This window comes from Bos indicus x Bos taurus, chromosome 24 (genome assembly GCF_003369695.1).
Source record: "Bos indicus x Bos taurus breed Angus x Brahman F1 hybrid chromosome 24, Bos_hybrid_MaternalHap_v2.0, whole genome shotgun sequence".
In the NCBI taxonomy this organism is placed as follows: domain Eukaryota; kingdom Metazoa; phylum Chordata; class Mammalia; order Artiodactyla; family Bovidae; genus Bos; species Bos indicus x Bos taurus.
This window is the reverse complement of record NC_040099.1, coordinates 35008366-35032238: the sequence shown is the minus strand read 5'-3', so window position 1 is coordinate 35032238 and position 23873 is coordinate 35008366. Positions and strand designations below refer to the sequence as shown.

The window sequence follows — 23873 nt, the reverse complement described above, 5'->3', positions numbered from 1 at the left end:
AACCTTTTTAGCTCTGTAACTCTGCGTTCAGTACGCTGAGTTTGCTCAATAAACGTGTGGGACAGTGGAAGTAAGGAAGACGAGGGAAAACAAGAAAGGATGGAACCTATTTGGGATTCAGGTGTTCCCAACAGAAATCACGACTAATCAGTCAGTGGGTTGTCCTCTGAAATGAACTGAGGATAGGAAATTGGCTGGATGATGAAGTGCAGAAAACTTTCTCCTTTTCTAGAGTCTGTTGCTAAAACAATAAAAACTCATGAGGCCTGTTGAAACTCATTAAGTAGCTATGACAGATGACTTTTTATTTAGTACCGACGCCTTTTCGGCTTGTAGAGTGTCGGTTGCAGAGCCTACGGCAGCATTCTCCTCAAAACGGGAAGTTTAGCAGTAACCACTGAAGATTTTATGTTTAGCACTTAGCACAGTTTCAGCTAGTACCTGAATTCTTGGTTCTTGGCAGCTCTGGGAACACAGCGTGAGATGTTCTAAGTTAAAATGTTCTAGTATCAAGTGTTCTGAGAATGTTTAAGTCAGATTACTAAGCCTTGAACAATTTGTAACACCAACTATAAAAACAGGCAAGGGAGAAAACACCAGTCATGTTGTGTTATAATGTAGAGGAATTATGATCTTCAGAGCCTAGATTTGAATGAATAGAATGGCAGTCAGAAGTCATAAAAAAAGATGTGTATGTCACCCTCAGACCAGAAATTGATCAGTTATGTATTGTAAATTCAAATTGTCTTAGTGCCAAGACTAATGATTTTTTTTAAGTTAATTCAAGACTTTTGGAAATTTGAAATTAATGAACATTAGAATATCTTGATAGTCACTTTGTAATAGTAATAGTTCCCATACAACGAACACATGTCCTATAAAGTCAATGATCTACAACTAACTCCATATTTCTCTAATTCTTCCCTCAAAAACTTATTGTAAATGTAATCCTTTAAGGTTTAAGTCTTCCGGAGGGTAAGAAAGTATCATTGAGATATTACTAAATCCAATATTATATTACAGTAATTCCCACAATGCAATTTGCCTTATCACTTCAAACCCTTTCCTTGTTTAAGTCAAATGTAACATTTTAGAAAATTTGAAAAATAGAGGAAAAGGGGAATTATAATCTCACCAACTTCACACAGCATTTTACAGAAATTTTTTAATAATTATAATTGCATATATAATTTTGTATCTTGCTTTTAAAATTAGTATTTCTCTCATGAAAATTTTTCTATAATGTTACTAAATAGTTTGAATTGTAATTTTTATAAAATAAAATCACTACCTGGGTCGGGAAGATCCCCTGGAGGAGGAAATGGCAACCCACCAGTATTCTTGCCTGGAGAATCCCATGGACAGAGGAGCCTGGTGGGCTACAGTCTATGGGGTCACAAAGAGTCAGACACGACTGAGTGACTAACACTTTCACTTTCACCTGATATCATCTAATGATACACCATAATTTACTTAACCATTGGCCTATTGGGTAATTTAGATGAGATCCATTTTTTTACTTGGTACTGTGGATTTTTCCCCGTCATACTTTGTGCTTTTTTCTTACGGTAGATTTCCAAGAGTAAAATTGCTCAGTTGAAAGTTATACTTTCATAATGACTTCCCAGAGGAGTCTTCCAATAATAGTTCCCCTTGAAGTGTAAGAGTACCAGTTTCATTGCTAATTTAGCAGGTGTTTTAAAGAGTACTTCACTGTTGTTTTGCCTTATTTTAGTTTATAAACTTTGTTTTCTAGGGATTTCCCTGGTGATCCATTGGTAAGACTCTGCACTTCCAATGCAGGGGGCACAGGTTTGATCCCTGGTTGGGGAACTAGAATCCCATATGCTGTGCAGGGCAGCCAAACACACACACACACACAACTATAAACTTTGTTTTCTAGAGCAATTTTAGGTTTACAGAAAAATGGAGCAGAAAGTATAGAGGGCTCCTGGATACCCACTCTAGTTCTGCCTCCCCCATAAGTTGCCCTGTTCTTAATATCTTGCATTAGTGTAGTATATTTGTTTGATGAATGAAAGTTATTCATGAATGAACACCGATACTTTATTACGAACTAAAGTTCCTAGTTTACATTAGGCTTCACTGTTAGTACTGTACACCTCTATGGGTTTTAACAAAGGTTTAATGTCATGTGTCTACCATTACGGTATCATACGGAAGAGTTTCATTGCCCTAAAAGTTTCCTGTCCTCTGCCTAGTCACTCTTCCTCCCCACAAGCCCCTGGCAACCGCTGATCTTTACACTGTCTCTGTAGTTTTGTTTTTTCCTGAACGTTAATATAGTTGGAATCATATAAATATGTAGCCATTTTAAGCTGTCTTCTTTCACTTAACAATATACGTTTGTATTTCCTCTGTGTCTTGTTGTAGCTTAATGACTTCTTTTTTATCAGTGAATGATATTCCACTGTAAGGATATACCACAGTTTATCTGTTCACCCTTTGAAGTCTTGATTGTTTCCAGTTTTGGGAATTATGAATAAAGCTGTCAGAAACATGTATATGCAGATTTTTTTGTATGGACATAAGTTTTCAACTCATGGGGTAAAATATATTTTTATATTTACCTGTTATTGATTTAGACATGTGTTCTCTTCTGTCTCAGAATATATTAATGATACATGTTTAAACACCTTTTTCTCTCTCTAGAGACTGTTTTTTCTCCAGATTGCTTTTCATTTGTTTGTTTCGGTCCCTATCTTTTGGGTCTGAGATGTTCCTCGTCTGTCTGGTGATCCTGGTTGTCTGGTCTTACTTAAGAGCAGTGCCCCATAAAGCTGATAAGAAGCTCTGATCGCATGGTGAGGCCTGCCGCCTGTGGGTCATTTCACCAAGGAGTACTTAGTGTTGGTATGTTAAGACTTTCCTCTTGGGCTGGTTAGATTTTTCTCCAGAGAAAAATCTTCTGACCTTCTCTCTTGATGGTGAAAAACGGGTTACCGTTTGTTTGGAAGCTGAGCTGGAAAAGCCGTTTGGCAGTGGGTGGACTCAGTTATTAGTATATAAAATGCTCATCTGATCCCCCTGTTTAGCCGACTGGTACGGCTTTCCCCTCACCCCACCCCCCACCCTCACCCCTGCCCCACTCCCTCCGGGACAACTGTGGCTGTCCAGCTTTCTACAGATGCAGGAGATAGTTACCTGCTTAGATTTGGGGAAGGGCTCTGCGACTTATCTGAATCTTAAAAGAAGTGAAGTGAAAGCCATTCAGTCGTGTCCGGCTCTTTGTGACCCTATGGACTGTCCATGGAATTCTCTAGGCCAGAATACTGGAGTGGGTAGCCTTTCCTTTCTCCAGGGGATCTTCCCAACCCAGGGATTGAACCCAGGTCTCACGTATTGCAGGCAGATTCTTTACCAGCTGAGCCACAGGGGAAGAATTTCAGTTAATCCTCCTGTTTCTAGCCTCACCTTTATCCTCATACCTGGAACCCAACCTTGCAGTACCTTTGGGGGAGGTGTGTGGTTTACTGTGTAAACTGGTTGTTTCTAAAACTTAACATGGGATTCAGCTTTCTCAATTCTGTGTGGTCATTTGCTGATCCATTTGCTTTCCAGTTTAAATCTTTTGTTGCGTTTGTTTCTGTGCTCTTTGGTCCTGATGATTTCATGTCTTTAAAAACCCTTTGCTGTGCTTTTAGCTTTGATAGAAATGGAAGTATACTCTGTCATTTATGTGAAACTCTCATATATCCTTTTTATTTATTGTTTTTGAATTACTATTTATTTTTGGATGTGCTGGGTCTTCATTGCTCCACACGGGCTTTCTCTAGTTGCCGTGCGCAGGGGCTACTCTTCCTTGCAGTGCGTGGGCTCCTCACTGATATGGCTTCTCTTGTGGAGCACAGGTTCTTGGCGAGAGGGCTCAGTAGTTGTGGCACATGAGCTTAGTTGCCCCGCAGCACGTGGAATCTTCCTGGACCAGGGATTGAACCTGTGTCCCCTACATTGGCAGGCGGATTCTTATCCACTGCACCACCAGGGAAGTTCTTATATATCTTTTTTTAAGAGGAAAGGAAATCCAATACCCTTCTCTATAGGCAATAGATGTTAATTGGTTTAAAACTTCAGAAAAAATATTTTTAAAGTTTAATTATCTATAAATTATACATTAATTTATAATTATATTATATATTATAAATAACCTATAAATTAATTATAAATAGACCACTTATAAAATTTTGGTACACGTCCATTCTGACTTTTCTGGGTGATACATAAACATGTGATTCATTTTTATTTTTAGTTTGTGTTGAAACTATAAATTATGTCTATAGAGATAGAAAGCAGCCACCTGTCTAGGATGCTGTGCTCAGTGAATGAGTTAGGTGGTGGGGGCTCAGGAAGCCCAAGGTCAAGTTGGCTCCTGAGAAACAGCGTGTACTGTCTGCAACTTTCACTTCGTTGCCCTGTATCCTGTAACCAGGGCATGACACCTGAAACCTTGTCACCAGCACTTTGTGCTCATTGTGTAGTTGCTAAGTCGCGTCCAACCCTTTGTGACCCCATGGACTGTAGCCCACCAGGCTCCTCTGTCCATGGGGATTCTCCAGGCAAGAATGCTGGAGTGGGTTGCCATTCCCTTCTCCAGGGGATCTTCCCAACCCAGGGCTTGAACCCAAGTCTTGCATCTCCTGCATTGGCAGGCGGATTCTTTACTGCTGAGCCACTGGGGAAGACCCGCCAACACTCTAAAGGGTAATTTTAAAAGATTGTCCAAGTTGTAAAATTAGCTCCCTCATTGACAGCTACTTCTTTCTCTCTCTCTGTCTCCCCTTTCAGACCCTGAGTGGCCAGGAACACTCAGTATGAGGGGCAGGGAGCACTCCAGTTCCTTCCCCTTAGTGGGGAGCCTATCAGCCTTTCACCTTCTAGTTGATTCAAGGGCCTATTATTTTTAATAACTTTATTGACATATAATTCACATGTCATAAAATTCACTCATTCAAAATGTACAATCCGATGGTTTTTAGCATATCCAGAGTTGTGCAGCCATCACCACAATCCATTTTAGAAATTTTTATCAACCCCCAAAAGGAAACCCATGCCCATTAGCAATTACCCCCATTTCCTCCCAAATCCCCCAGTCCTAGTCACTAATCTACTAATCTACATCCTATCACTAATCTACTTCCTATCACTATAGATTTGCCTATTTTAGATATTCCATATTTTCATTTTATGTTTTCAAGATTCACTCATGCTGTAGCATTCATTTTGTTAGTAGTGTCCTTTGAAGCATAAGAGTTTTTAATGTGATGATGTCTAGTTTGTCTGTTTCCTGTTTTGTCATTGTGCTTTTGGTGTCCTGGCTAAGAAACTGTTGCCTAATCCAAATCTCAGAGATTTATACCTTGTTTTCCTGTAAGAGTTCTGTAGTTTCAGCTCCCACGTTTTAGGTCTATGATCCATTTTGAGTTAATTTTTATGTATAGTATAAAGTCAAGCGTTACTCTTTGTATGTTGATATGTAGCTGTTTTAGCACCATTTGTTGAAAGGATTCTTCTCTCCTGATTGAATTATCTAGGCATCCTTATCAAAAATCAGCTGACCATGGAGGGCTTCCCTGGTGGTTCAGTGGCTAAGACTCTGCTCTCCATGCAGGGGATCTGTGTTCCATCTCTGGTCAGGGAACTAGATCCCAGGTACTGAAACTAAGACCTGGTGCAGCCAAATAAATATTTTTAAAAATCAACTGACCATAAAGATAGGATTTTTTCCTGAATCCGCAGTTGTATTCCACTGACTTGTATGTGTATTTTTATGCCAACAGCACAGTCTTGATGACTTTAGCTTTTGGCTTACTGCAGTTTTGAAATTGGAAGTGTAAGTCTTCCAACTTTGCTCTTTTGGAAAACTGTTTTGGCAAATTTTGATCCCTTGAATTTCTATGTGAATTTTAGAATCAGCATGTTAATTTTTGCGCCCCCCCCAAAAAAAAAACAGTTGGAATTTTGATAGAGATTACACTGAATGTGTAGGTCTCAAAGTCTTGTTTTGTGTGTTTGCTTTGGGCACTGAAATGGTATCTTGGGAATCTGCCTTTCTTGTTCTCCCAGTCAATGAAGTTATCATTGCCCTTAGTCCTGAGAGAAAAGGAGAAAGGTTCATGTGAACATTAGATGTTAGCATTCATATAAATGTTAGCAATTAAGTGTTTTTCTCTCTCTCAGTTTCCTCTCATATAAAGTGGGTTTAGTAAGTGTATTTTTGTCTAAAGATGTTGTGAAGATTAAATGAGAGAATCCATGTGGTGTGCCCAACAAGCACTGGATAAATAATCAAGTATAAGTAATCCACAATAGAACCAACTGTACTCCAGGCATTTTTTCATCTAGATTGATTCTCCAATCCTTCATCCATGGCTTCATCTCCTACTGCTGTCTCGGGTGTGATCTGTACTCCAGGAAATCCTGCATCCATCTGATTCTCCAAAGTCCATGTTCTTCCAACTTCATTGGCAGATGTTTGATAGGTTTAAACATAGAAAATAAGAAGAATATTTATGATATGTAGCAAAAAGGATATTTTTCACTAAGAAAACTTTAATGGAAAAGAAGAATCATTTCCAGGCTCCAGGGAAATGGGGAGTAAAGAAACAACTGTTGGAACATATCTTTTTAATCCTTAAGAAATTCCATCTCCTGGTCTTGGTAACTGGGATGCTCATGACTTAGAGCCAGGCAGGAGCTAACAGATAAGGAGACCCTCGGGGTCTGCTGAGATGAAGTGTCAGGTAGAGATTGTGTGTGTTTACTTTATTGTGATCTCCATGTCCATATGCTCTCCAGCCTCCCGGAAGTCTGCTCCCTTTAATAACCAACTTGGTCTGTTCCTCAGTTCAGCCCCCTCCTCAAGTGTCTTGAGAATTCTTAGGTGATACAAGTTCTCTTCTTGGCTTCTGCACCTCTGATTAACTTAAAGACATCCTTGTTAATATCTCATAGCTAAAGAATCTTGCTAGTAGTATAAATGGAAACTGAACTCCTCTTTGAGCCACTGTCATTTTCCTGACATTGGAAATGTGATTTATTACATTCACTTTTTTGAGTTAACAAACCATAAAATACAGTATAATCCAGTAATGAGAGAATGGATTTCCTTAACAGTTACAGCTTTTACAAATGACAGACTAGTTTTTAATACAATTTCCATAGACTTTGAGGAGGGTGTTTATGGGCAGTAAGCAAATGAGTTTGTGTGTGTGTGTGTGTGTGTGTGTGTAAAACTAATCTCATGCTCATTTCTTCATTCTCCGCCTCATCCTATGAACTATTGATGCCTTATCCATCCTCTTAAGTTTCTCTCAAATGTACCATCTACCATAAAACCTATCTGGACCCTCCCAGCTTCTCAAACTGTGTGTGGTGAAGCACCAGTTTCTTTCTTTTCCATTCAAATAGACTAATAATTTTGTAAAATATGACAAGTATAACTAATGAGAAAAATGAAATTTAAAAAGACATACAAAATATAACCTCCATTTAAAAAGATGTGAGATGGTCTTCTTTGAACTTCTATATAAACAGAGTTTTATAAATCTCACACAGCACCTACTAGGTGTCACTTTGTATGACAGTTATTTGCATACTTACATTATCCCTCAACAAGGTTGTAAGCTCGTTGAGTCAGGACTTTGTGTATTGTTAATCTTGGTATACCATCACTTCCTCATATAATGCTTGAACACGCTTATTAAATTAAACTTCTGACTCAATATTGAAGGAACTTAGACATCCACTTAAATAGGTGGCCATCTTTATGTACTTGATCATCAAAAAATTTCAACAGAAGCTTCCTGTCCTGGCTTTGTATATGGTGACTGGGGTTTATGATTCATGTAGAAGGCACTGGTAAAAGTCCCCTTACAGATAAGGAGATAATGTTGATGACTCTACACTACTGATAAAAAAACAGACCAGCTAGACCTTCCTCATAATGTTGTCCTCAGGGTTCATGCAGTAGGAGCACTTATTTAAATATTTTTCTAACTGAATCATCTCATTAAGAGAGTGAAAAAAACTTAGTGAAGGTCTAGAAGGGATCCTGAATGGATTAATCCTATATTAAATTCCTTGCCATAGTAAGTTGTCATCTAGCTAGATTCCAGTGGGCAAAACAACTAACATGGGTATATAATAGATGACTGTGTTTGCTCCTGAAGTAGTTGTTCAGTCGCTAAGTTGTGTCCAACTCTTTGAGACCCCATGGACTGCAGCACGTCAGGCTTCCCTGTCCTTCACTATCTCTTGGAGTTTGCTCAAACTCGTGTCCGTTGAATCGGTGATGCCATCCAACCATCTCTTCCTCTGTTGCTCCCTTCCCCTCCTGCCCTCAGTCTTTCCCAGCTTCAGGGTCTTTTTCCAATGAGTCCCTCAGGTAGAGTGGATTCTTTAGAGCTTAGTGTTGTCTCCAGTGGTCAGGTTACCTGGAACCCTCCATATTGGGAAAAGGAGACTCGGTTTGCTCTAGGAACCTCGGAAGATAGCATTTAATCAAACAGGACAGTACATGAAAGCAGTGCTTCTCAAACTGTGTGTGGTGAAGCACCAGTTTCTTAATTCAAGTAGACTAATAATTTTGTAAAATGTGACAAGCATAAATAATGAGAAAAATGAAAGTTAAAAAGACATACAAAATATAACCTCCATTTAAAAAAATTAGATCCGACAGACTAAAATTACTTAGTCAAATTGCTGTATGACACTTCGAGTAACACTGGATTAGAGGGTGGGCTGTCATGACTGCCCACACAGGGGCTTGGATCATCTGTCCATGGAGTCCATTAGGAGATCTGTTTGACTATAATGAAAGCTCAGGGGTAAGAAAAGATGCTGATGTTTTGAATTTCTTCTTCTTCTGTAGAATGAAAAGAGTTGAAAAGGAAGGGGGAGTTTGTAATACAATTGAAATGGTATCTTTGGAAATAGCTTTCATATTTAAGATTGATTTTAGTGGTAAAGTGAAACACAGTGAGACTCTCAAGACCCAAGTCATGAGAGTTTAAGCAAAAGACAAACAATAAATACCTACTCAAACCTGAGGCTGCAGAAGTGAAGACGGAACAGTAGCAGAATTATTTACTAAGTACCATTATGTACTAAATATAGTACTAAGCTCTTTACCTAGGCTATCTCGTTTCATCTTTACAAGAATCCTGTGCGGTAGCACTATTAACCTCATTTTTCAGATGAGGAAACGGGCTCTAAAAAAGATTGAGTAACTTGCCCCAAGGTCACGTCAGATGAATGGCGTGATTGTCAGATGGTTGGAGTGTGTAACCCAGAACCTAGATTCTTAGGTTCTTAAATGAGTGTCTTTATAGAGAGGTTTTGGCAAATCTCACTTAGCATTTTCAGCCATGGACTTGAGGATTATCAGTGTCCTTGGATACCAGATAGCGCATTAGCCACTCTTTTTAGTCCTTCAACTGTCTTTTGTCTAAATTTTTAGAAATTTGGCCTTGTATAGGAGAGATGAACCGGAGTGGGAACTGGCAACCCACTCCAGTATTCTTCCCTGGAAAATTCCACGGACCGAGGAGCCTGGCGGGCTACAAACCATGGGGTCGCAAGGAGTCCAACACAACTGAGAACTGAGCACACAGACGGGAGAGATGAAGTGGTTTAGTGAGAGACAGTTCTGAGGGTTATAGTCATGGCTGAAGCAAAATAACTCTGAAGTAGATTGAACCTAGGGTGGGTGATAACACTAGGCCAGAGATTCTCAATTCCAATTTTTAGGTGGCATTCTATAAATCTAATTCTTTTAAAAAATATTTATGAATTTAATTTATTTATTTATGGCCATGCTGTGGCGAGTGGAGCTTGCTGCTCTCTAGTTGCGGTGTGCGGGCTTCTCATTGCAGTGGCTTCTCTTGTTGCAGAGCCCAGGCTGTAGGGCATGTGGGCTTCAGTATTTGCGGCTCCCAGGCTCCAGAGCACAGGCTCTTAGTTGCTCCGTGGCATGGGGGATCTTTCTGGACCAGGGATTGAACCTATGTCTCCTGCATTGGCAGGAGGATTCTTTACCACTGAGCCCCCAGGGAAGCCCTGTAAATCTAATTGTAGTCATGTAGTTCTGTAGTCTCTCCATTGCATAGGATAAAGAATTTCATCTAGGCTATGTTAAGTATAATGTAAGCTGTGTTGAAGAGATCAAACCAATCAATCCTAAAGGAAATCAGTCCTGAATATTCATTGGAAGGACTGATGCTGAAGCTGAAGCTCCAGTACTTTGGCCATCTGATTTGAAGAACTGATGCATTGGAAAAGACCCTGATGCTGGGAAAGATTGAAGGCAGGAGGAGAAGGGGACCACAGAGGATGAGATGGTTGGATGGCATCACTGACTCGATGGACATGAGTTTGAACAAACTCTGGGAGACAGAGAGGGACAGGGAAGTCTGGGGTGCTGCAGTCTATGGCGTCGCAAAGAGTCAGACACGCCTGAGCAACTGAACTGAACTAATGTTCAGTCCGTTAGTGCTATGGCTTTCCAAATGAGTTTACCCTCTAAAAGATTAATTTTGTGAAATGTTTTTGGAGTTTGAGTTTTTTATTTGTTTGCTTAAGAAATAGAATAGAGCGTGTAATTAGTCATAGATGGTATTTTTTTCCCAACAGCAGAACTTAGAACAAGAACTTGCACACGTTGTTCTAAAGAGCTGCACACTCCACTGCACTATTGGTACTCAGTGAAAGTAACTCCTGGGGGAGGAGAGGGGGTTTTCTTTAATTAAAATGGAATACAGGAACTTCCCTGGTGGTCCAGTGGCTAAGACTCTGTAGTCCCAATACAGAGGGCCTGGGTACAATCCCTGGTCAGGGAACTAGATCTCACATGCCGCAACTAAGATCCAGTGCAGCCAGATAATAAAATGAATATTTTTTAAAAATGGAGTACAGTGTTCACTGCTATTTGAAATACATATTCCCTAATACATGACTTGAAAATTTGTAATTGTTTATTATCAGACATTCAGATTCAACCCTGTCACCTGTGCTGCTTTGAAGTTATCTATTTTTTTTTACATGTTACTAAAAATAAATTTTAATTTAAAAAACAGACCCAATACATTTGTTTCTTGTGGCAGCCAAATATCTTTGGACTTATTCCTACCTTTAACAAGAGAAACACTACCCTTGAATATATTTCTAAACCAAGCATGAGAGTTAAAATTACCATCTTTTCATTTGAGTAGAGGTGCTAATCTGATGAAGAGGAGAAAGAGTCCTCCTGCTAAGATTATAGCAGGCTTGCTGTGGTAAAAGGAAAAGAATATCAAAATAAATTTAAACCTACCTGAATATCATAAATTAAAATTTTATTTTAAGTTATTTAAAGTCAGTGTAATATTATTGCCTTTGTTGTTGTTGGGTTTTTTTTTTTTTTGTTTATTTGTTGTGCATAAGACATTTTGGGTGGTGTGAGCTGAAAACTCAGATGGTAAGGAATCTGCCTGCAATTCAGGAGACCTGGGTTTGATGCATGGGTGGAGAAGATCCCCTGCAGAAGGGACTGGCTACCCACTCCAGTGTTCTTGCATGGAGAATCCCATGGACAGGGGAGCCTGGCAGGGTGCAGTCCATGGGGTCGCAAAGAGTCGGATATGACTGACCAACTAAAACGCACACACAGATGAAAACAGACTATGAGGATTCCCCCCCACCCAGATAAACAAGAAGTCTATCCAGAGAAACATTTTATTCTACTTGGGGAAAATAGGTGTGTGTCTGTCTGTGGAGCAGTTTTACGGTCCCTCATTTCTGCAGTGAACGTGTCTGTACCCCTGCAGGGCTGCAGCCAGGTTGCTGATTTTGGACCAAGCACCACTCCTCTGAGCTGACCAGTTTGCACTGCATATTAATGAATGGTGGTGAGCTCAGCTTTGAAGAATGCCAACAGGGTTATTTCTTCCTTATCAATAGTAACTAAAAATGAAAAGGCTACATTTCATATTAATTAAATATTGTTGTTTTCATAGTTTGTCTCTGAGCATACATCTAGGAGATTTTTGAGAGCTGAGCTAAAAATACTCCTTTTGTATAACCTATACTTTTCAAACTCCAAAGAAATGTGGAAAGTTATATTTAAGGAAAACAGCTCTCTTCTATTTTTCTGGCATTCTCTGGGTGACATTCTACCTGTCTTTAAAGAAAAGTTTTTTTTGATGTGGGCCATTTTTAAAGTCTTTATTGAACCTGTTACAATATTGCTTCTGTTGTTTATATTCTGGGTCTTTAGCCATGAGACATGTGGAATCTTAGTTCCCTGACCAGGAATTGAAACCACGTCCCTTCCATTGGAAGGTAGATTCTTAACCACTGGACCACCTTGGAAGTCCCTCATGTAGTTCTTTTTTAATAGTGAAAGATAGCAAGGGGATACAGAAATGTTTTATTTAACTTCGTAATATATACTTTGGGAGGTTGATAAAATACATTGCCAATAAGGAAATGATAAATGTCTGTTGCAAGGCACTGTTATACTCGGAAATAACATTTGATAACAATGCTTTACAGCTTATAAAATCATTTCCTTTAAATTATTCCTCATAGCAACCCATGTGAGGTAGATACTACTATTCCCATTTTGAAATGAGGAAAGTTACTTTAACAGCAATGATAGTCTTAGTAACTATCCCGTTTCATTAAAACACACCTACATACCCGTACACTGTGTGTGTCCTAAAACTGGTGTAATGAGGAGGTTGAGGGGCCATGTGGTAGCAGAGAAGAGCAAGTCTGAGACAGACCAGAAAGACAGACGCACTTTTGAAACACAAGGCACACTCTCCCACATCTCCTGTTATGCTTTCTTCTTTCCAGGGGCACTGGATGTTGGAACCTTTCTTCCCAGTCTTCTTCCTTGCATTTCCAAGGCCATAGCTGGCAAGAAATATGGGGACAGCCCCCGGTTTAAGCAGCTTGTTCTGATTTTAGATATGACTCCTCTTGTCACTGAGCATATCTGTCACCCTGTTATTCTGAACAGACTTAGTTTATGGTGACTTCTTCTTGACTGAGGGATTGAAAGAAGTGGCATAAATTTTGTAAGGTCATCACCTTTCTTTCTCTTTCTTGCTCACTCTCTTGAGGCCCAAGGATGGGAAGATGAAGATTGTGAATTACAGATGGAGCTGCCCAATGCATGGAGAGGACTCTGACTTACTGTAAGGAAATGCTAACAGTCATCTCTTTCTTTCTGGTTCCCTGGAGTATACGATGGTGAAGATTCACCAGAGGGGAGCTTCAGTAAAATATGCTTTTTAGTCCTATCCTCAATATACATACCTGTTTGTATGGAATGTAAACTACCATTTTGCTGACACTGGCTTAAGTAATAATTTTGTGCCAGTTGATTCCAGTTTACTTTGCATTCAATCTTGCCCTTGATTTTGTGTAGGATGGGGAACAGTCTGTTTATCGGAATGAGAAAAATACGGTTTCTGTGATAACCTGTTTTTTTTTTTTTTTTTTTTTTTTACTGCTTTATCTAGGTAATTAAACTAGAAAGTTAAAGTCGATCAGTCATGTCCAACTCTTTGAGACCCCATGGACTATACGGACCGTGGAATTCTCCAAGCCAGAATACTGGAGTGGGTAGCCTTTCCCTTCTCCAGGGGATTTTCCCAACCCAGGGATTAAACCCAGGTCTCACACATTGCAGGTGGATTCTTTACCAGCTGAGCCACAAGCGAAGCCCAAGGATATTGGAGCTGGTAGCCTATCCCTTCTTCAGCAGATCTTCCTGACCCAGGAATGGAACCAGGGTCTCCTGCACTGCAGGCGGGTTCATTAGATGGTGTACATATTTTTCATTAGATGGTATATATATATGTGACCATGGGTGATAGTTGCTGGTGGTATGCCATTACCATAGCAACAGGTTCCATTCTGGGTTGCTAGTAATTGCTTCCAGAATTATGACAGCAAAAAGGTTTCCCTGCTGAAGATGCAGAGTGTTTGGGGCAAATGCAACAAAGGGCTCCATCTGAACTACTTATTCATAACCAATAGCTCATTGGCTATGAGGACTGAGAAAGGTTATAACAGCTTCTAGTGACCTCCTGCCCTGTCTTTGTGGTTGTGACAAATGCTGTGTTGCTACTTGGCTTTTGGGAAATGGAGAAGGTAAAGTGGACTTTAGGCTTCCCTGGTGGTTCAGTGGTGAAGAATCCACCTTCCAAGCAGGAGACGCGGGTTTGATCCCTGGGTTGGAAAGATCTCCTGGAGAAGGAAATGGCAATCCACTCCAGTATTCTTGCCTGGGAAATCCCATGGATAGAGAAGCCAAACTGGCTATAGTCCATGGGGTCACAAAGTATCAGACGTGACTTAGCGGCTAAACAACAACAACAAAAGTGAGCTTTGGCCTTGGAGTGCTGCTGCTGCTGCTGCTAAGTCGCTTCAGTTGTGTCCGACCCTGTGCGACCCCATAGACGGCAGCCCACCAGGCTCCTCCATCCCTGGGATTCTCCAGGCAAGAACACTGGAGTGGGTTGCTATTTCCTTCTCCAATGCATGAAAGTGAAAAGTGAAAGGGAAGTCGCTCAGTTGTGTCCGACTCTTAGCGACCTCATGGACTGTAGCCTACCAGGCTCCTCTGTCCATGAGATTTTCCAGGCAAGAGTACTGGAGTGGGTTGCCATTGGCTTCTACATGGCCTTGGAGTATTTCTGTTAAAAAATATAATAGCATGAACACCCGGTTTCCTATCCTCCTTCTACATTCAGCTGCCAAATAGATCCTTTTAATTACCTTCCAGGTATAGCCAAAAAAGAGAATAAGGAGGCTTCCATAAAATCTAGTGGTCGTACCATATTCCAAGGATAAAGTAAGCTTTCAGCCTTTATTTTTCAGATCAGTCAGTTAGTTAAGTTCAGTCGCTCAGTCGTGTCCAACTCTTTGTGACCCCACGGACTGCAGCATACCAGGCTTCCCTGTCCTTCACCAACTTCCAGAGCTTGCTCAGAGTCATATCCATCGAGTCGGTGATGCTGTCCAACCCTCTCATCCTCTTGTCGTTCCCTTCTCTTCCTGCCTAGAATCTTTCCCAGCAGCATCAGGGTCTTTTCCAATGAGTCAGTTCTTTGTAACAGGTAGCCAAAATATTGAAGTTTCAGCTTCAGCATCAGTCCTTCCAATGAATATTCAGGACTGATTTCCTTTAGGATCGACTGTTTGATCTCCTTGCTATCCAAGGGACTCTCAAGATCTTCTCCAACACCACAGTTCAAAAGCATCAGTTCTTCGGCACTCAACTTTCTTTACAGTCCAACTCTCACATCCATGCATGACCACTGGAAAAACCATAGCTTTGTCTAGACAGACCTTTGCTGGCAAAGTAATGTCTCTGCTTTTTGAAATGCTGTCTAGATTGGTCATAGCTTTTCTTCCAAGGAGCAAGTGTCTTTTAATTTCATGGCTGCAGTCACCATCTGCAGTGATTTTGGAGGCCCCCAAAATAAAGTCTGTCACTGTTTCCATTGTTTCCCCATCTATTTGCCATGAAGTGATGAGACCCGATGTCATGATCATAGTTTTCTGAATGTTGAGTCTTAAGCCAACTTTTTCACTCTCCTCTTTCACTTTCATTAAGAGGCTCTTTAGTTCTTCTTCGATTTCTGCCATAAGGGTGGTGTCATCTGCATATCTGAGGTTACTGATATTTCTCCTGGCAATCTTGATTCCAGTTTGTGCTTCATCGAGTCCAGCATTTCTCATGATGTACTCTGCATAGAAGTTAAATAAGCAGGGTGACAATATACAGCCTTGACATATTCCTTTCCCAATTTGGAACCAGTCTGTTGTTCCATGTCCATTTCCAACTGTTACTTCTTGACCTGCATACAGATTTTTCAGGAGGCAGGTCAGGTGGTCTGGTATTCCTATCTCTTGAAGAATTTTCCAGTTTGTTGTGATCCACACAGTCAACGGCTTTGGTATAGTCAATAAAGCAAAAGTAGACATTTTTCTGGAACTCTCTCATTTTTTCAATGATCCAGCAGATGTTGGCAATTTGATCTCTGGTTCCTCTGCCTCTTCTAAATACAGCTTGAACATCTGGAAGTTCACGGTTCATATACTGTTGAAGCCTGTCTTGGAGAATTTTGAGCATTACTTTGCTAGTGTGTGAGATGAGTGCAATTGTGCGGTAGTTTGAACATTCTTTGGCATTGCCCTTCTTTGGGATTGGAATGAAAACTGACCTTTTCCAGTCCTGTAGTCACTGCTGAGTTTTCCAAATATGCTGGCATATTGAATGCAGCACTTTCACAGCATCATCTTTTAGGATTTGAAATAGCTCATCTGGAATTCCATCACCTCCACTAGCTTTGCCTCCTGAGGTTCACTTGACTTCAAATTCCAGGATGTCTGGCTCTAGGTGGATGATCACATCACGGTTATCTGCGTCATGAAGATCTTTTTTGTATAGTTCTTCTGTGTGTTCTTGCCACCTCTTCTTAATCTTTTCTGCTTCTGTTATGTCCATACTGTTTCTGTCCTTTATTGTGCCCATCCTTGCATGAAATGTTCCCTTGATATCTCTAATTTTCTTGAAGAGATCTCTAGTCTTTCCCGTTCTGTTGTTTTCCTCTATTTCTTTGCACTGATCGCTGAGGAAGGCTTTCTTATCTCTCCTCACCAGTCTTTGGAACTCTGCATTCAAATGGGTGTATTTCAGGTAAGTTGCTCTTATTTTGTATGAAATGGATGATTCATCTTTTGGTATTAAAACCACTAAGTTTGTTTTATCTTGATATCACAATACTCTAATGTGAATGTTATTACTTTAAAAAAAATTACATTTTATATAAATACTTATCTAATCCCTAACTACTGGGCAGGTGGCTCCATTTCTCTTTCTAAATCATCGTTTACATATTATTTCCCCCTCAAACTCCCCAAACTCAGCTCTTTTAAAACAGGACATCTCAAATTTATGGTGAACCTTTATTGTAGGCTCAAAGTGTGCAAGGCTTAGCAGACCTGTATAAGTGGTATTAGTTTCTGTCATGTAGGTAAAGAGACTTCTCTTTTTTTGATTGAAACAATTCATTTATTAAAAAAAATTTTTTTCCATTTTTAAGAAAGCTTTTTATTTTGTACTGAGGTATAGCCAATTCACAATGTTATGATAGTTTCAGTTGAACAGCGAAGGGACTCAAGACATACATGTACCTGTATCAGTTCTCCCCCAGACTCCCCTCCCATCTGGGTTGCAACGTAACGTTGAGCAGAGTTCCCTATGCTGTACAATCGGTCCTTGTTGGTTATCCATTTTAAATATAGCAATGTGTACATGTCCATCCCAAACTCCCTAACTTCATAGCAAGCAATACTTGTCCTGCTGCTTGCCTAATGTTTTTCCAGGCAAGCAAGTCATTCTCTGAAGGAGTTTTCTTTATCATTCCACTGATACCATTCACTAAAAATGATTCCTAGGCCAACGTTCTGTCATATTCTTCAGCCAGGTGATTACCCCTTGTAATCTGGCTGTTTCATCTCCTCTCCCACCTGCCTAGGCTGTGCCCGAGCTGCACTGAGAACTTGCCCCTTTGTTCCTGAAACCCAGGCGTTCTCACATCTCAGTGACTTTGCACGCACTGTCCCCTCGGCTGGCCTGGAATGCTCCCCCCTGCCCCTGACCTCACGGACACGTTTGCCTGAGGAAAGCCTGACTTCATTCAGCTCCGTGTTACCTCTGTGGTGAAGCCTCCTCTGACTCACTGTCAGCCCATGTAAGGGACACCTGGGGCATTTCCCTGCTGAACACGTGTTCATTTCACCATTACGGAGTAAGTGCTTTTTCTCTTTCGTGTTCCTGAGGACCTGGGGTACTACCTGTATGCAGTGTGTGTTGGGTGAATGCATGCAGGGTCAGAGAAAACTTGTATTTTTATTCTTTTTTATTCTTTTATACTACTAATGGAGAGAAGCAGAGAGGAACCATGTTTCCCGAAGATACTATGAACATGATGGCTTTGTGTTAAACAACATGCTGAACTTATGAATCAGCCAATCTTGGAGTGAACTGTGAAGCGGAGAAATAACTAGTGCCCTGGGCTTTCCTTGTAGGGCTACATTCATGCATTTCCCTGGGGCCTCAAACCTTAAAGAAAGAGAATGAATGAAGTAGAGACTACTTTGGGGCACGAGAGGGTGGACTGTGGAATTTCTGGGAGCCCTGAAACCACCACCACACCCCACGTGTGCAGGTGTCTCTATGCGATGACCCTGAAAGCCTGAAAGATTTTTGAGAGATAACAGAAGCCACCCTTGTGAAGTAAGAATCGCTGGTCTATATAGTTTACTCTGAATATTCTATGGTGTGAGCTGTAAGTGTGTTGATGGGTTTTCCATTTCTTCCTCTCTGAGAAGCTGGTGATAGCCAGGCACCAAGCCTTGCTGTGATCTGGGTTGAACTCTCTCTGTGTCTCCCATCAGCAACTTGTGTGTGGGGATGAGGTCTGCCTCCTTGCTTGAGAACCTTAATTCCAAGTCACAGAAGAGTAGAAAGGTCCTTGTGTTTTACTGATGTACTTGTTCCAGGGCAGGCTCAAATACAACGTCACGTGCTTGGTTTCTATACAAGGCTGTTCTTTCTGTGAATATTCTTTGCTTTTGCTGGTTATTCACATTATCCATTTATAGTTCTGCCGTTTTGTGCCTCTTTTCTTTTCAGCAGTCTCTTGATGAAACGCCTGTTTATTTTCTCTGTGAGCTGAATGTGCTTTGCATGGCATGGCAGTAGATGGGGTGTTTTAAGCTATCTCTGAGGGAAATGTCACTTCCTATTTGTAATTCCAGTTGAAAGTAGAACTTGAATGTGTCCTGTCTGGCTTCCTTGCATGCATGCATGCTCTGTCGCTCAGTTGTGTCCAGTTCTTTGTGACCCCGTGGACTGTAGCCCACCAGGCTCCTCTGTCCATAGGATCTCCCAGGCAAGAATACTGGAGTGGGTTTCTATTTCCTTCTCCAGGGGATCTTCCTGACCCAAGGATTGAACCTGGGTCTCCTGCATTACAGGCAGATTCTTTACCACTGAGCCACCAAGGAAGACCACAAGCATGGCTCTTGATCAGCAAATCAATGAACAAAAAATATTCTGTTACTTTCTTCTTGGAGAATTAGGTGGCGCACAATGAATGCCATGATAGGCTGGGTCCTGAAATTTGGTCACAGGGTAAGTCTGCGGGAAAGTTAAATTTGTTAACTTGAGACAGCAAGGAGAGAGCACAGCAGGGGTACTTTGGGGCATTCAACAAGCAAAATACAGATCTTTTTGTCGGATCTGGACTTGTTTGAATGCTTTTGGGAGGGACAAGGGAAGAGATGACCAACACTGAACTGGGTGGTATCGTGTCATGAAGCAGGGCAGTTTAGTAACTGGTATCTCAGCATCTTTGTTCAGGGTGGTTGAGGGACAGAGAGAGGCTGGGGAAATCATTGGGAAGAAAGCAGGATTCAGAGGAATGGTCTTGCTGCCTGCTCTGCCCTGCGGGGAAATGCTTTCTGTTGACCTGGTCTGACTCTGTTGGAGACATCTCAGAGGTGCTTTACAGGCTTTCACGTGAGGGATAAACAGTGGGGCTGAGATTAAGGAGCAAATGGACTTGGCCAGATGAGGCAGGCAAGATACAACCAAACCACCAAACAGGACTGACCACTCAGCCATTGTACTGACTTTCCTTAAAATAAAATTTTAATAGTTGTCTGGCTGAATAACCATGACTTATAACAGAAGGCAAGGAATTCGACTTCTTACCCAACTTCATTCACATGATTCCTGTCCTGAAAGTTGCTCAGTTGTGTCCAATTCTTTGTGATCCATGGACTGTAGCCCACCAGGCTCCTCTGTCCATGAAATTCTCCAGGCAAGAATACCGGAGTGGGTTGCCAACTCCTTCTCCAGGGGATCTTCCCAACCCAGGGATCGAACCCACATCTCTTATGTCTCCTGCATTGGCAGGCAGGTTCTTTACCACTAGTGCCACCTGGGAAGCATGATTAAACATCCTTTATTCATTGCCTGCCTTGTGGTCGTGCTAGGTATTTATATTTTCTCTTGTAGGCTGAAACATTAATGAATAATTAATCCTTTCTCTTTCAGCTGAAAGAGTGTGTATAGACATGCTTGTGTTTGTTGATATTGTCTTGCATTTACAAACTCATTATAGTAAGTGTGAGGCACTAGGAAAAAACAAGACATAATCCTTGCACAAGAGGATGAATTTGTTGTTGTTTGGTTGCTCAGTTGTGTCTGACTCTTTGCTGCCCCGTGGACTGTAGCCCATCAGGCTCCTCTGTCCATGGAATTCTGTAGACAAGAATATTAGAGTAGGTTGCTATTTCCTCCTCCAGGGGATCTTCCCAACCCAGGGAGTGAACCTGTGTGTCCCACATTGCAGGCAGATTCTTTACCACTGAGCCACCAGGGAAGCTCCTGAATATTGCTGTTCAAGAGAATATTCTGTGATGATGGCCCAATATGGTATTCATAGACCCTTGTGTCTCTTGAACACTTGGTATGTGGCTCATGAGACTGAGGAACTGGGAGTTTTAATGTATGTTTAATTAATTTAAATATTAATAGTGGCACGTGAGGCTAGTGGTGACCACTTTGGACAGCATGGCTCTGTAAATTCACAAATGAGAGAAAGAATCACAGGTGCTCACAACTCAGAGTATGATCTGTACTCCAATATAGGTCCCTATGATATGTTCTAGGAGCATAGGACTTAAGACCCTGATGCTAGGAAAGATTAAGGGCAGGAAGAGAAGGGGGCGACAGAGGATGAGTTGGATGGCATCACCAACTCAATAGACAAGAGTTTGAGCAAACTCCAGGGGATGGTGAAGGACAGGGAGCCTGGCGTGCTGCAGTTCATGGGGTTGCAAAGAGCCAGACACGACTTAGCGACGGAACAACAAACAAGGAGCACAGGAGACAGCCTCCAATGGGGAGGTGACAGGGACCGAACCCAGAGGAGAGGAGATTCCATGGGAGTGAGACTTTGAAACGAAATAATAATAATAGGAGTAATTCTTTTAATTATTTTGGCAGAGGCAAAGGACAGGAAATTGGGAGGGTTCATTCCAGGTAAAATGCAGAGTGCAAAAGCACTGAAGCATAAAAAACATGTATGTATGTAGGTTCCGGTGGCTTGGTAAGTGTGGCTTGGTAAGGTCTAAGTGTAGATCACTGCAATAATATACTCTGTGACATAGCTCTTGTGGTAAAGGCCTACCTGAACAGATTAAAAACAAATTTAACATTTTAAACACTTATGGTATTTAAAATAAAATTAAAAAGTATTTAAAATAAAACAATGCCTACCAGTATGGTAGGCATTGTTGGAGAAACGGCCCCATTTATCATGTAAAACAGACGCATGAGTTGCCCTTAGGATCCCCATTTCACGGAGAGAAAACTAAGGCCTACAAAGGTAAAGGAATTTGCCTGCAGACACAAAGTGGACAGAGTCAGAATTTGAATCCAGACCTGTTACTTCAGAGATCAATATCTTCATCAGTGACCCTCTGTCTCTCATTTCAAATTCTTCTCAGTTTGGAATTATGATGTATTTCCCTTGGTCTGTCTTTTGTGACATGTTCCCACCACTCGAAGTCCACTCCTTTTGTTTTAAAAATTTTCCAGTTTCATATTGAAAACGTTTTTCTGGCATTGAGACTGATATTATGAGATCGTCTGTTCTTAGTTAATACTAAGCGTTTCGTGAACTCAGGTTTTGAGAATACCTCAATTGACAACTCCTTGCTTTTTGTGTATATTATTGGCACTAGGAGTCTTTTATATCCTAAATTGGAGTAGTTAGGGAATTAGTTAAACTGGAGGAGCCAGTGCATTCATTCCCAAATTTGAATGGGCTCCCATGACCATCATTCCCAGAGAATTCTTGCTTCCCTGTGGGGGGAATGGCTTGTTATTTGAGCCTCTCCACATCTTACCCTAAAGGTCATGACCCTGGACTCCAGCTTCTTTCTTCCTTTTCACCCTTTTTTGAGAGCAGATCTTAGTGACTGGATAGAAGCTCTGCTATCCTTAACCGAGAGGAACCTAACTGAGGTTAACTGGCAAGCACGGTCAAGGCCTGAAAATATTCCTTCCTGACTGAGACAGTACCTGTGTTTTTCAATTCAGACGTGAAAGAACTCCCTTGCTGTTATTTGCTGAATTTCCCCAAAAGTCCATCTCAAAGTCATACATCTAACATTTGTTCCTGCCAGGCCTGAGCGTGTAAAGACAGGTAATCAGCAGTACCTGTTTGGAGCACTGCGCACACCACTGCTGATTCAGGGCAGAGGGCAAGGACGGAATAGACAGTCTAGAGGGTCTGAGCTCATGTTATCCACAGCTGGAGAAGCTTTCCAGAGGAGGACTAACATCAGGCCCTGTGAGAAGGGTAGGACTTAGCTGAGCAGAGAAGGAATGGGGAATGATGAGAGAATGGTCTGGCTCAAGTAGAAAATGCAACTTTGGCTGCATATTGAAATCATCTGGGGAGGGACTTCCCTGGTGGTCCAGTGATTAAGACTCAGTGCTTCCAATGCAGGGGACACGGGTTCTATCCCTGACTGGGGAACTAAGGTCCCACATGCTGTGTGATGCAGCCAATAAATAAATAAAATAAAAAATAATAAAATTACCTAGGGAGCTTTAAAAATAGCTCCCCTAAAGATTCTGGTTGGTTTGAGTTGTAACCTAGGCAGCTGACTTTTTTAAGCTTCACAGGTGATTTTCGTGGACAGCCTGAGAACCACTGCCATCATCTCCATTACTCAAAATTCAGTCCTCGGACCAGCAGAGCCGTCCCCACCTGGAAGCTTGTTAGAAATCCTGAACTTCAAGTCTCATCTCGGACTTAGTGAATCAGAATTTTCATGTTCACAAGATCCCCGGTGGCCTGTATGCACAGTACAGTTTGAGACTCCCTGCTGTAGAGGAAAAAAGAGAGATATGGCTGAAGAGGGCAGATCACCTAACCAGATTTTCTTGTGCTAGGCTAGGAATGAATTACAGGTAGGCAGTGATACTACTTTGCCCTCAAGCTGCCGGGGACGCTTGTATTTCTTGTTGCAAGACATCTCTGGTTATCTGTGCTCTATAAATATTCTTGCGTTCTCTCTGGGTGCCTTGAGGGGGAAAAAGGCAGGGCAGCACCAGCTCAAGAACTGGACTGCACTCTATCAGTAGTGACGATCCCCTGGAGGTTTTTTATCCAAAGGGGTTCTGTGTAGTGTTTTGTAGTCTAGAAAGATTTTCCTGGCAGAAGCACATGGAATGCACTAGGCGGGATGTTCTAGGGTTGGGGAGACATGGTCTACGTGTTGCAATAATTCCCACGAAAGTTGAGAAAGGCTAAGAGTTAAGAGCTTGATCATGCTTTAGGAATCTGTATAACATGTAAATACCTGTCCCCAAATCTCCAGGGCAGAGCTTGGAAGAAATAGTAACAGACACATTTTTGGAGTCCCCTTATAACTTTTTGTTTTATTTTAGTATCCTTGTAGGGCATCCTCTCAGAGAGTCAGGAAAGTTTCTGATGATTAAAATCTACTTGACATAAATAAGGTCATAAACAGGCAACCCTAACTCTGCAGGATCCTCTAGTTCTTGGTGGGTGGGATCTTCTGACTTGAGGGTTATTAGTGATTTCAAAGGAGAAAGGATAACAATGATGGTCATCATTTGGTGAATGGGCAGCGAGGGAGAATTTCAGGAAATGGAGAGGTTAAAAGTCCAAGTATGAAAGGCTGGCTCTTGTGGAGACTCAGAATGATGTATTCTGAGTTGGGACAACAGTATTCTAGTTGGGACA

The 23873-nt window shown here is 41.3% G+C and overlaps 1 protein-coding gene across 9 annotated transcripts in view; it reads left to right on the top strand.

The window, feature by feature from the left end:
- Positions 1-23873, top strand: part of GREB1L (GREB1 like retinoic acid receptor coactivator) — a 245688-nt gene that overhangs the window by 40185 nt on the left and 181630 nt on the right. Inside the window, exon 2 of one of the 9 annotated variants that reach the window (XM_027526104.1) lies at positions 17556-17828. The exons of the other annotated variants lie outside the window; for them this stretch is intronic. The gene's annotated coding sequence lies outside the window, so the exon portion shown is untranslated. The remainder of the gene's footprint in view (positions 1-17555; positions 17829-23873) is intronic. 9 annotated transcript variants of the gene reach the window in all.